Source organism: Felis catus, chromosome A3, assembly GCF_018350175.1.
Source record: "Felis catus isolate Fca126 chromosome A3, F.catus_Fca126_mat1.0, whole genome shotgun sequence".
Taxonomy (NCBI): Eukaryota; Metazoa; Chordata; class Mammalia; order Carnivora; family Felidae; genus Felis; species Felis catus.
This window is the reverse complement of record NC_058370.1, coordinates 138,451,990-138,464,219: the sequence shown is the minus strand read 5'-3', so window position 1 is coordinate 138,464,219 and position 12,230 is coordinate 138,451,990. Positions and strand designations below refer to the sequence as shown.

At 61.9% G+C, this 12,230-nt stretch overlaps 1 protein-coding gene across 3 annotated transcripts in view; it reads right to left on the bottom strand.

Moving 5' to 3' along the window:
* Positions 1-12,230, bottom strand: part of LOC109498468 (basic proline-rich protein-like) — a 31,579-nt gene that overhangs the window by 2,658 nt on the left and 16,691 nt on the right. The window contains exons 1-2 of one of the 3 annotated variants that reach the window (XM_045055029.1): positions 9,023-10,854; positions 8,564-8,670 (exon numbers count right to left, since the gene is read on the bottom strand). The exons of 1 other annotated variant lie outside the window; for it this stretch is intronic. The gene's annotated coding sequence lies outside the window, so the exon portion shown is untranslated. Of the gene's footprint in view, positions 1-7,137; positions 7,880-8,563; positions 8,671-9,022; positions 10,855-12,230 lie in introns of those variants that run through there. One more of the 3 variants, XM_045055030.1, reaches the window with a different exon arrangement.

Genomic DNA, 12,230 nt, shown 5'->3' with positions numbered 1-12,230 from the left:
CCTGGGGGCCCTTTGTCCTCCCTGCCCCCCCAGCGCCTCCCCCAGCACCCGGGGCCAGTAAACACATCTCTGGCCCTAAGTGTGAACAAAAGCGCAGCGGTGTTAGGATGCAAAAAGGGGGAGGCAGACACGGGGCAGGCGTCTACAGGATCGGCCACGTGTGGACTAAACTGTGCTCTACACGGTGACCAGATCAGAGGTGGCTGGGCATAGAATTCTGCACGACCCTGCCAGGCCACGCCAGGAACACAGGGATCGACCAACGGCAGGGAGCCCCCGAGCTCCTGGCTGACGTCAGGCTCGGGATCCTGCCACCTGAACTCCCAGGATGTGGCCTGTCTCCACTCTGGTGCGGTGGCTTTCACAGAGTGGACGCACAGGGTCATATTAGTTTCAGGCGGACGTACGGGGATCGCACAACTGCACACAATCCCCAGCATCCCGCACGGTGAGCCTAGCTGCCATCCGTCATTACACGACGTTATCACAACATGACTGCCTGTGTTTCCTATGCTGTTCTTTTTTATCCCCATGACTTCTTGATTTTGTAACTGGAAATTTAGACCTCCTTAATTCCACTCTTAAAAAGGATGCCAGGTCTGTTTCCCCTGTGCACTGCAGGTGGGCACATAGGTGGTGCAGCCTCTGTGGAACAGTATGGAAGTTCCTGGAGAAAATAAACACAGAGACGCCACCATCCACGCAGCAAGCGTACTTCAGAGAACTGAAGGCGGGGTCTTGAAGAGACATTGGCACACCAGCGTTCACACCGGCATTATTAACAATAGCGAGGGGCGCCTGGGTGGCTCAGTCGGTTGAGCTTCCGACTTCAGCTCAGGTCATGATCTAGCGGCCCGTGAGTTCAAGCCCCGCATCAGGCTCAGAGCCTGGAGCCTGCTTCCGATTCTGTGTCTCCCTCTCTCCCTGCCCCTCCCCCACTCACGCTCTGTCTCTCTCTCAAAAATAAATAAGCATTAAAAAAAATTTTTTTAAATAGCGAAACTAGAGGCAACCCAAGTGCCCGTTGTGGAAGTAAAGGAATAAAGGAAATGTGGCCCGTCCGTACGATGGAGTATTACTCAGCCTTAAAAAGGAAGGAAATTCTGACACCTGCTCCAATATGGATGAACCTTCCAGACAGCATGTAAGGGAGACACACCTTTCGCGAGAAGGCAAATGCGGTATAATTCTCCTCACAGGAGGTACCCAGAGCGGTCAGCGAGGCACAAAGTAGATGGTGGTGGCCGGGGCTGGGGGAGGGGCTCCGGGGGGGTCATGCTTGGTGGGGACCAAGCTTCAGTTCTGCAGCACGAAGGGTCAGGCGGAAGTCGGTGACGTCGGCTGCACAGCAGTGTGAACGTGCTCGCTCCGCCAAACCGTGCGTCCAAAAATGGGTAGAGCGGGGAGTTCTGTGGTGTGTACTCTACTGTGATGAACAGACTCGCAGAAAGGAAAAGGACAAGAAGGCCGGGTCTCACGGCAGAACCTCGCGCTCTCTGAATCCTGCTCTTACGGGGCCTCCGGACACACGCCGTGACAGAGCGGAGGCCCGAGGTCAGGCCCCGGGCCCGCCACCGGTTCGGAGCAATCTCGGACCGGCTTCGGTTTCCTCCTGCACAAAACCGGTGAGAACCCCAGCTACCGTGCTGGCCTACGAGTGAGGGCCGCCTCGTGTGAGAACGACCGCTGTGCGCCCAGGCTGGAGGGACACGCACGGCCAAGCCCACCGCTGCCTTCTCTCACGTTAAAGGACGGTGAAGCGTCCCGGCTGTCACACCACCCGCTCCAGCTGCCAGATGGAGCCCCACGTGGGGACGGCAGCCTGCCAGCGGCCGCCGCGGAGCCACGCGCAAAGGAGGAGCCAGCTCTTCATCGGCTCACCGTCGGGAAACCTCACCACGGCGCGTCTGTGAAGGGCCTTTTCGTGCAAGTTCCCAGGACTATAAAAAAAGAAATCTGACCCAGGAAGCCTGGCGAATGGCCGATGAGCACCCGAAGGGATCGTCACCGTCACCAGCCAGCAGAGAAATGTGAACCAACCCACGGTGAGAAACCACGGCTCGCCCCCCGGGATAGCTGTTACTCAAAACAGGGAAGATAACAAGTTGTCGAGGGCGCGGGACAATTGGACAGTCACATAGGGCTGGCGGGAACACGGATGGTGCAGCCGCTTCAGGACACATTCCGGCAGCTTCTGAAACTATTAAGCATATAGTGACTGTACGGCCAGCAACTGCACACCTAAGTCTTTACCCTGGGGCGCCTGGGGGGGCTCAGTCAGTTAAGCATCCGACTTTGGCTTCTTTCATGATCTCGAAGTCTGTGAGTTCGAGCCCCGCGTCGGGCTCTGTGCTGAAAGCTGGGAGCCTGGAGCCCAGAGCCCGCTTCGGATTCTGTGCCTCCCTCTCTCTCTGCCCCTCCCCTGCTCGCACTCCGTGGACGGGAGGAGTGGTGGGGGCAATGCTGAGCCCAGGGGCCGGGGCAGCACATCTCCAAGAGGTAGCAGTGACATCTGGGGGTCTGGAGGGATGACGGGCAGTCGTTGACAGGCGTTAGAGGCGAGGCACGAAGAGAGAGTGGCCCGCTTCCCTGTCACCTGTGTCATCTCCTTGGATCTTCTGCTCCAGATGACCTGAGCGCGAGCTCCTTCCAGCTCTGTGTCCAGCTGTGCGCCCAGCCGCGAGGCGGAGGTGGCTTTGCGCCGCGGGAAGCGTGTCTGGGACGGGCGGACGCAGTCCCGTAAGTTACAGAGGGAGGAGCTCTGTCCACATGGAGGTTGTGTGTAGGCTGGAAGAGCCTGGGTGTGGGACTCACAGGGGCGCCGAACAGAGGAGGACGACCCGATCTGGGAGCTCACGGTGCTCCCGGGAGCCTGGGACCGCGAACGGCACGTCACACAGCCTCTAACCCGGTGGAGCCAGGGCCGGGCCCAACCGCATGTCCTTCCAGCGACACGAAGCACCGGAGAGGGAACCGGGTCCTCTCCACCTTGCTCCCCCGGCCGCTGCCTGGATGCGAGTGCACACGCTGGCCCACGGCTCCCGGGCCGTGTCGGTCTCTGGGCCCAGGGCACTGGGTGTTCGCCAGTGTTCATTCGCTCACGGGTACTCTCCCGCCACCGCCTGGAGCCACCCGCCCCACGATGAACAGCACCTCGAAGCCTGACTCTTTTCTGTCTTTTTAAATGTTTTCAATGTTTATTTATTTTTGAGAGAGAGAAAGAGGCAGAGCATGAGCGGGGGAGGGGCAGAGAGGGAGACACAGAATCCAAAGCGGGCTCCAGGCTCCGAGCCGTTGGCACAGAGCCCGACGTGGGGCTGGAACTCACGGAGTGTGAGATCAGGACCTGAGCCGAAGTCAAACGCTCAACCGACTGAGCCACCCAGGCGCCCCCTGCCTCTCCTCTTGCCCCGTGGTGACTCTTTGGTGTCAGCAGGACGGATGCGTCCCGTTCCCCTCCCAGGATCCCAGATGCCTGTTAACCTGCCCGCACCTCTGAAACCACAACAGGCCGCGCACAGACTCAGACACGGCTGTGTACCGCTCGCCTCGGCCACGGCCCCGGACGCTGTGCCTGCGGCCCTCGAGATCCCGCCCCGACGGCCGCCCGCCATCTGCGCTTTCGGCCCCAGGCGGGTGGGCCGAGCCGTCCGTCACACACCACAGCAACACACAGCGGCCGGACACAGGAGCCGAGGCCGCCCTGAGACCCTGGGGGTGGGGACTCCAGGCAGGGCTCACAGGACAGACCTCCAGCACGCGGGGGTCTGGGCAGCAGGTCGGGGACGGCTCCCCCCATGTGTGCGGTGCTGACAGCAGCCGTCCCGCTCCCGACGCCAGCACTTCACCGCCCGCGTGGGGCCGTTCCCTGGGTCTTCCTCCAGACGGACGTGATGGGCCTGTGACACGGCAGCCAGGCCCCTCAGGACGGAGACCCGGACCGGCACAGCGCCACGGCCACGCTTTCTGCTGGTCTGGGAGCCCCAAGGCCTGGGCTAGGTTCTCTACGTGGAGAAGGGAGGGGGGCCTGGGCACCGGGAACAGGACAGACCCTCCCCCCCCAGCAGACCAGCCTCCACGCCGCCGCCTTCCCACGGGGTCCTCGTCTCCCGCTGACGTGCACCTGAAGACAGCTGAGGACAGGCTCCTTCACGCGGACTCAGCCCTGGAATGGCTCCCGCGAGGACAGAGGTCAGAGCCCCGTGGGCTCCATTCCCAGCTCCACCAGCGGCGCGACCTGGAACGTGCTGACAATCCCCCGCGAGCCCGGGGGGCCCCACACCTCACAGGGCCACTGGGGCACCAACGGGCCAGGGGCCACCGATGAACGGAGGCTGCTGTCGGTAAAGATATCCTCGGGATGACGTGGGCTCACTCATTCATTCAGACGTTTCTGGACGCTTCCCTGTGGCCACTCAGCTGGACAGGGGAGGACACGGTGACCAAGACGCGTGACCTGCCCCCGGGGAGCTTAGAGGGGAGGCGGTAGAGACTCTGGGGTCCGCTGCCGCGCGGAGGCCGGACAACACCGTTCTCGTGCGTGGCCGCGGGCACCTGCGCAAGCCTCTCTGAGCCCCCAGCCAAGGTGGGAACGACGGTAACCCCCTCGGTTTCACGAGGGGCCAGCAGCACCAGGCACGGGAAGCGCTGCTCCCTGCGGACACAGGCGCCTAATCGGCGCTTCCCCGTCAAACAAGGAACCCGGGGAGGTGTCTCAGCCTCTCTGCCCTGACCTCTGCCCCCGGGTCTCCCTCCCTCCCCTGCCCGGCCCAGCACCCCATCACCTGTTCACGCCACCCGGCCCTGCCTCCACGAGACAACACGTGGCACGAAGTGAACACACACGAGGAGCTCGGGGCGCACGGACCCTCCCCGGCTCCCGCCCCGCCAGGACCCTCGGCCATCGGCCTCGACCTCGGCCCCCTCTGAGGGCAGCCCCGTCAGCAGCTTCCCTCCGCGAGCAACCTGCTGTGCTAGACGCTGGCTTCCTCTTCCTGAGGAGACAGACCCGCACTCGGTTTCCATCTGGAAAAATGTCATCCGTTCCGCTGATTTGCTTCGCCCCGGGCTGTCAAGGTGCCCGTAACCTTGTGCCCCGGGGACTTCCATTCTCTCAGAGCCTGACTTGGATTTATTGCGAAAAATGTCCCTGGAATAGGAATTGCCTCGTCGCCCTGTGGAGGGAAGGTCAGAGCCCCAGAGCCCTCAGCCCGCCTTGGTGGGGGGAGGGGGGGCGCCAGCGTCTCTGAGCCGCAGGGGTCGCCCCTCCTGAGCCCGTGGGGTACCCTGAACCTCAGGACGACAGGACTGCAGAGCTGGAGTGAGACAAGTTCGCCCTGTTCCCTCTGCAGCTGACAAACCCCAGCTTTCTCCGGGGGCGTCGTCTCCTGCCGGTGTCGTGGAGGAAGAGGAGTGGCTGTCCCACCCCCGGCCACAGCGCCGTGCTCGAGCAAAGGCCCACCGCCCACCGGCCGGGCCCACGGGACCCCCGGCCACCGGGATGAATCCAGGCCCCGTCCACACAGCGGTGTGTGCCGTCGGGCCCCTCCTGCCTCCCCAGGACACACGCCTTCCTGCACCCGACAGACGGCCTTGTGTCCCTGGCACCCGTAACCCAGACAGACGGAAGGACACACAGCTGGTGGGCATTTCAAGCTGGATCAAGAAGGCAATAAGCAATAATCCCAGATGATGTGCTACCTGGCACGGTGCCTCCTCCCTGTGCTTAATGTTGGTGCCGTTCTCACTGGCAGAGCCGAGGACCCGTGGACTGACCGCTGAGCGGGACCGCAGCGACTCCAGCGCCGGAGGGCACCCCCCAGGGTCCCCGATCCTGCCCAGCCCCCGGCCAGGGCCCCAGGCAGCCCCAGAGCCGTCCGCGGTCGGCGGCAGCAGCTCCCATGTCCTGCGGTTACCGTGAGAAATACACAAGAGCATCCAGGAGAAGCACGCAAGGTGATGCAGAGGAGTCCAGCACACCAGTGTGGCCCCGTCTGCCCCATCCTCAGCCCTGGGGTCCCAGCCCAGCGGCCCCTCCTCTGCGGAGCAAGGAAGACGGCCAGCCAGTGAAACCGGGCTTGGTTTTGTGGTACAAGCTTTGAGGGCCACACAGCAGAGTCCGGCCCACGAGACGCTAGAGAGATACACCGCACGGATGATCCGAGGGAGGCCCCAGAGGAGGCCGGTGGCCCAGACGCGTCAGGGTCCCTCCTGAATCCCACTCTAGGGGCAGGCGAAGTCCCAGGCACCCCAGAGTCCATGCGGCACCTTTGAGACCAGCCCCAGCGCTGCGGCCCCAGGTTGGCTCCAAGGTCCTGATATCTCGACCAGAACAGGGCTTTTCCGGAGTTAGTTTCTACCTCTTCAATTTTCAAAGACTAAATACATCAGGGGCGCCTGGGGGGCTCAGTCGGTTGAGCATCCGACTTCGGCTCAGGTCATGATCTCGGGGCTTGTGAGATCCAGCCCGGCATCAGGCTCTGCACTGACCGTGTGGAACCTGCTTGGGATTCTCTCCTTCTCTCTCTACCCGTCCCCTGCTCATGCTCTCTCTCTTTCTCTTTCTCTCAAAATAAATAAACTTAGGGCGCTGGGGGGCCCAGTCGGTTGAGCCTCCGACTTCAGCTCGGGTCATGATCTCACAGCTGGTGAGTTGGAGCCCCGCGTCGGGCTCTGTGCTGATGGCTCGGAGCCTGGAGCCTCCTTCCGATTCTGTGTGTGTGTCTTTCTCTGCCCCTCCCCCACTGGTGCACTTTCAGTCTCTCAAAAATGAAGAAATGTTAAAAAAAAATTTTTAAGACTAAAGACATCTTCTCTGCCATTAAAACAACGACCATGCGACTCCACCTGCCCCCGCGCAGCACTCTCGCTCAGGGAACGGTGAGCAGGGAGGACAGGGCTTTACGGCGTCCACGCCGCCCGCACCGCACGAGGCTCGGCAGGTTCCCCGCGCACGTTCCTAGCCTGGACTTTCTTACCCACAGTCACACGTGCACGGTCGCAGCTCAGCCAATAGGAACGGGCTTTCCTGGAAACGCGTCCTCCTCCCTCCCGCGCCTGGTTTGACTCTGCACGGAGCCTGCAGGTGGCGTCCGACTGCGGGACTCGCCCTCCCAGCCACCCCCTTTGCAGACAAACCTGCGGGTGCGGGTCTCTGTGCTCCCCCTGCCCCCACTTGTCCCCGGTGAGGCCAGCCTGTCTTTCGGTGACAGTCTCAGATGTCCCCTCTTCTTGAAGACTTCCTGGCTCCGGCCCCGGAGCCCCACCCCCCACGGCCTGCTGCCACCTAGCGATTCCGGGAACGTGCCTTTCTTCCCTCCCTCCGAGGGGCCCAGGGCGGGGTTTCATTTTAAGCTGTTCAAGCCGTGTGCCCGACTCGGCCCTCCTGTCCAGAAACACGCTCACCGCTCGCAGCACTCCACACGATGCACCTCATCGCTTCGTTTATGTTGCTAATGCAACAAAAACAGCTCCACTTAAACTCTACAAAATCAGACTCGTTGCTGGGGCCCGGAGGGGAACAGCAGCCACCAGCGTGAAGATGAAAAGCCTGAACTGGGGGCTCCTCTCAAGGGACCGCACCTGTTAGCGCCTCCACGGGTGGCCAGTGGCCGTCACTGTCTGACTCAAGTCAGAGCGCCTGCGGCCCGCACACGGCGGCCGATTTAACAAGTCGGCAAGAACTGGGCGGGAGGTGGTACCAATCGTTAATGACTGAGTGCCCCTCAAGTACTCAAAACTCTTGTTCTCTCAAGTAACCCAGTTGCTAATGTTTACTTACTTAGCAAACCTTTAAATGTTTTAAATTCCAATATAAGTGACAAGTGCACATGTTTAATATAAAATAGTACAGGAAGGCTGATGAGAGAGAAATGGAGGAAGGGTGGGGAGGGGAGGGGGAGGAGGGAGAGGAAGGGGAGGAGGGGAGGAGGGGGGAGGAGGGGGGAGGAGGGGAGGAGGGAAGGGAGGAGGAGGATGAGGTGGAAGAGGGAGGGGAGGGGGAGGAGGGAAGGGAGGAGGAGGGAGAGAGGAGAGAAGGAGGGGGAGGGGGGAGAGGAGGGAGGGGAGGAGGAGGGAGAGAGGAGGAGGGGGAGGAGGGAAGGGAGGAGGGAGACGAGCAGGAAGAGGGAGGGGAGGGGAGGAGGGAGAAAAGTGAGGAGGGGGAGGACGGGGTGGGAGAGGAGGGGAAGCAAGGAGAGTAGGGAGGGGGAGGAGGGGAAGGGGGACAAGAGAGGGGGCAGAGAGACCCCTGCCCCCCCTCCCCGCCCCTAGACGTGCTCCTTGGCGGTAGCCCCCTTGCATGCGACTCCGGCTCCTCCGTGGCCACCCCCACGCTTTGGTAAGGGAAAGCCACTACATCTTGGTGGACTTGGGGGTCCTCCGTACTGTGGCGGGCGGCCCCAGCCCGGTGCCAGGGCCCCTCCCAGGGCGGGTGTGGCGGCGCTCTGGCTCCGTTCTCCCTCGCATCTGACCCCACTGCGGCGCCGCTCCCCCACCCCCCACCCCCGCACTCGCGGAGGCGTCGGTTGGCGTGGCACTTGCGCGCCCCCGGCCGCTCCCTCACCTCTGGCGTCCTCTGGCGCTGACGTGACACTTCACCTTGTTAAGGTTGATAACATTCCATTCTATTTTTACTCAATATAATTGAGTCTCCTGTGCTTTGTCTCCAGTCTACGAAGTTGAAAACCAATTAACCTGAATTAGTTAGCATCGCTAATCAGTGTAACACGCGAGCCCCGTGTAAAATGGCGCAATCACAATCTTTTGTTTCCTGTGCGCCTGCAGGGGAAGGTGAACAGGTGCGTGAGCGGCCGCTCGGGACCCCCCGGTGCCATCCTGACCGTGGGCCGTCCGGGGGGCGGCCAGCGCGAGGGATAGAGCCCAGAGGGGCCCGTCACCGGCTCACAGGAACGTGGGGTCAGACTCCGTCCTCTCATGGGCCGAGGTCCCTAGGGCCACACTCGCATGAAGTTTCTCTCTTACTCCTCACCAAACGTTCCCAGGCGGCCCTGTTGCTGCTGACCTGTCTGCGGGCCAGGCGGTTCACACGGTGCTCGGGGCGCTCAGGTGCCGCGGGGGCCCAGCTGCACAAGCCTTGGGCCATCACCTGAGTCCTGCTGGGCGGGGTCCGCTGGGTCTTTTCCTTCCTTCCCTGCCCTTCGTGGACTCACATTCTCCCCCCCCCCCCCCCCCCGGAAGCTCACTGCCCAATTTCCGGGTACCTTCCCTCCCCAGGAGCGCCTCTCCCGGACCCTCGACGGGCCTGCTCCCGTGTGGGCAGGTGCAGGCGCGCCCCTACTCCGTGGCATCAGCCCAGGGTCCCCAGGGCCCTGTCGCTCCCTCGCTCTTTGCTCCCCTATTTCACACCCCCAGTGACGCCTGAAGGAACGGTGCTTAGTGGATACATTTGGGTAACTGGTGTCAGCAGAGAGGCCACCCGGGGTCAGCGCCTGGGAGGCAGGTGATGGGCGGGTCTCTCCACACACACGCTTCCGTGGTCTGCTCCCTTCCTGCACTTTCCCGAGTGTACGTGCCCCGCGATGGGGAAGTTCACTACAGAGGGGGCCCCTCCCGGGGCGCTGACGATTCCCGCTGGTCTGAAACCACACCTCCGCTGCCCTCCGGAACGCGATCGATCGCGCAGCTTTTCGAGACCCAGTGCAGTCTGATTTTAACATCCTCGCAGCTGAATACGGTTTTTCTTTAGGTAATTCTTCAGTGTCTTTAAACCTGGCGTTTCGCGTTTTTACACTAGCGCCTCGGGTCCTGCATTCGGCAGGAGGCAGCGTCTCTGCCGCGAGTCCCCCTTCCAACTCGGGGCCTTTGCTCCTTCTGTTTCTGCAGAAGCCTACTCTGTTTTCCCTGTTCCCTCTTTCTGAGACTTCTGTTCACTGGATGTCGATCTCCTGTGTTGATCCTTTAAGTTCCTTTCCCTTTTCTTTTATAGTTCCTCCCTTTTGTTCTACTTTCTAGAAATTTTCCCCAACTATATCCTTTTTTATTGATTTCTTTTTTTTTTTTTTTTTTTTTTTTTTGGCAAGTGCATTTCAGGTTTCCGGGAGCCGGCTGGAGGTATAACGGTTCCTTTCTTACAGCAAACTGTTCATGTTTTATGACTGCGTTCTCCTCTTAAATCTCTCGAAGATACTTACTGGGGTTTTTCAGTTTTTTTCCTAAACTGTTTCCTCTTATGTCATTTTTATCTTGTGTACTTTGGATTTTCTTAGACGCTTCCATTTAAGAACGAGGCTTAACGGCTCAGAGTTCTGTGGGTTGGCAACGGGCAAATGTTGCTTTAGGGCGATGAGCAGAGAGGGGCCGAAAGCCCAGGGTGCCCAAATCGCACACCTGCCCGGGGCCCTCCCGGCGAAGGCTGGCCTGGCAGTCGGGCACAGGCTGCCCTCACGGGCAGGACCAACCAGGCCCAATGGCTTCAAATACACACAACTGAACCGTCTTCAACCCAGTCTGTGGTGGCTGTGCCCTGAGAGCTGGAGCAACGCCCGGCCCCTCCCAGTACGGGTGCCCAGGCACCCCGGATACAGCTCCTCCCTGCACCCACGGACCCTCCCTGGGCTGTTGAAACTCATCTTCTGACTTCTGCTGCTTCCTGACTCCGCTGTGTTGTTTAAGGAGACCCCGCCGGGGGAGGACAGAGGTCTGAGCCGCTCCGTCCGGGAACCAGAAGTCCAGCCGCTGTTTAAACGGGTTGGACTGGCGACGGGCCACACCAGCAGGGTCCGAGGGCCGTCCAGGTACAGGCAGGTGGGGAGGCTCGTGTCAGAGGCTGCACAGAAACTGCGGTGGTAACTGTTCCCAGGAAAGGGGCGGGGGGGGGGGGGGGTCCTGCACCATGAACGCTGACCCTCTGGGCAGCTACTCCAGTCCTAGGGCCTGTCCAGTCTTCTGATGGAGAAAACCGAAAAACCGCGTTATGCAATAACCGGTCTGTGGAAACGTCTCAGCCCCCCAGCCGGCGCCTCCACGGCGAGACCGGAGCGTTGTGTCTGCAGCAGGGGCGTGAGGCGCTTGCAGGCGGGTGGGCGTGCCCGCGGCAGCCCGCGCCCCACAGCGTGTGGACCCGAGACGCCTACCACCCGTGGGGACCCCGCGCCATCCCTCGGGCCTACATCACAAGGATCCCGAGTCCTCACCGCAAGGCACCAAGGCCTGTTGGTTTCCGCTGGTGCGGGGTCAAACACTGGAACGCTTCCGACGGGAATGCAAGCACGTGCCGGCATGTTCGGAGACCCGCGGTTAGCGCCCCTCGGGGAGGAGGGCACATCACTGCCGAAACGGGAGGGTCGTCCACATCGGGATGAGCGACGTGACCCGGGTTCGAACCCGCGTCTGTCTGGCTCCGGGTCACGGCTCTCTCAAGCACGGGGCAGCTGTCTCCAAATACCACGATGCCGCCACGCGGCCGCGGGCAGCCGTGATGCCCTCACCAGTGAGCACAACGCAACGACCTCGCAGCTCCCACGCCGCCACCCACGCCCGCCACGCGACATCCGCGGACCACCACGCAGCTCCCAGCTGCGACCGTATGACGGCCGTGCAATGGCCACGCCACCGGGCAGCTGCCACGTAACCACCACCACACCAGCACCGTGCAGCTCGGCCGCAGAGCGGAGGGGTCCGCTGAGCCTGGGAGTGCCGAGGGAAGCTTGGAGGGCTGCGGGCCTGTGTCCACATGCGGCTCCACAGGACCTCGGTCTTCCAAAGCAGCAGGAAGCCGGGCGACCACACCACCTCCCGTACGTGTCCCACGGTGTGGCAGTCGAGGGTCTCAAACATCCCACCAGCGCCCCTCGTCGCAGGGAGGCTGGTGACGGCACAGGGGGGGACCCCTGAAGACGCTCTGCACACTCGGGCCGTGACGATTCCACGGCAGACCCGCGCGAGTCCGTGTCACCCAGACAGACTGGCTCCGGCCGAGAGTCACCGCCGCCACACTGTAACGCACGCTCTGTTCCAAGCCCTCGTCTGCCTGGATCTCTCCGGTGCCTCATCTATTCTGACAAATGCCCATCGCTTCTCCGATTCGGCACGGAAGCTCTACGATCTCTTCCGTGGGGGGCTGGATGGTTCTTCAGCAAAGATTTATGGAGTCCCTGCCACACCCCTGCCTCACTGCAAGTATGGGGACACAGTGAGGCCACTGCTCGGGATCAGGACTGCGAGGCGGAGGCACAGAGAGCGACACGCACACAGAATCACGCACAAAGAGG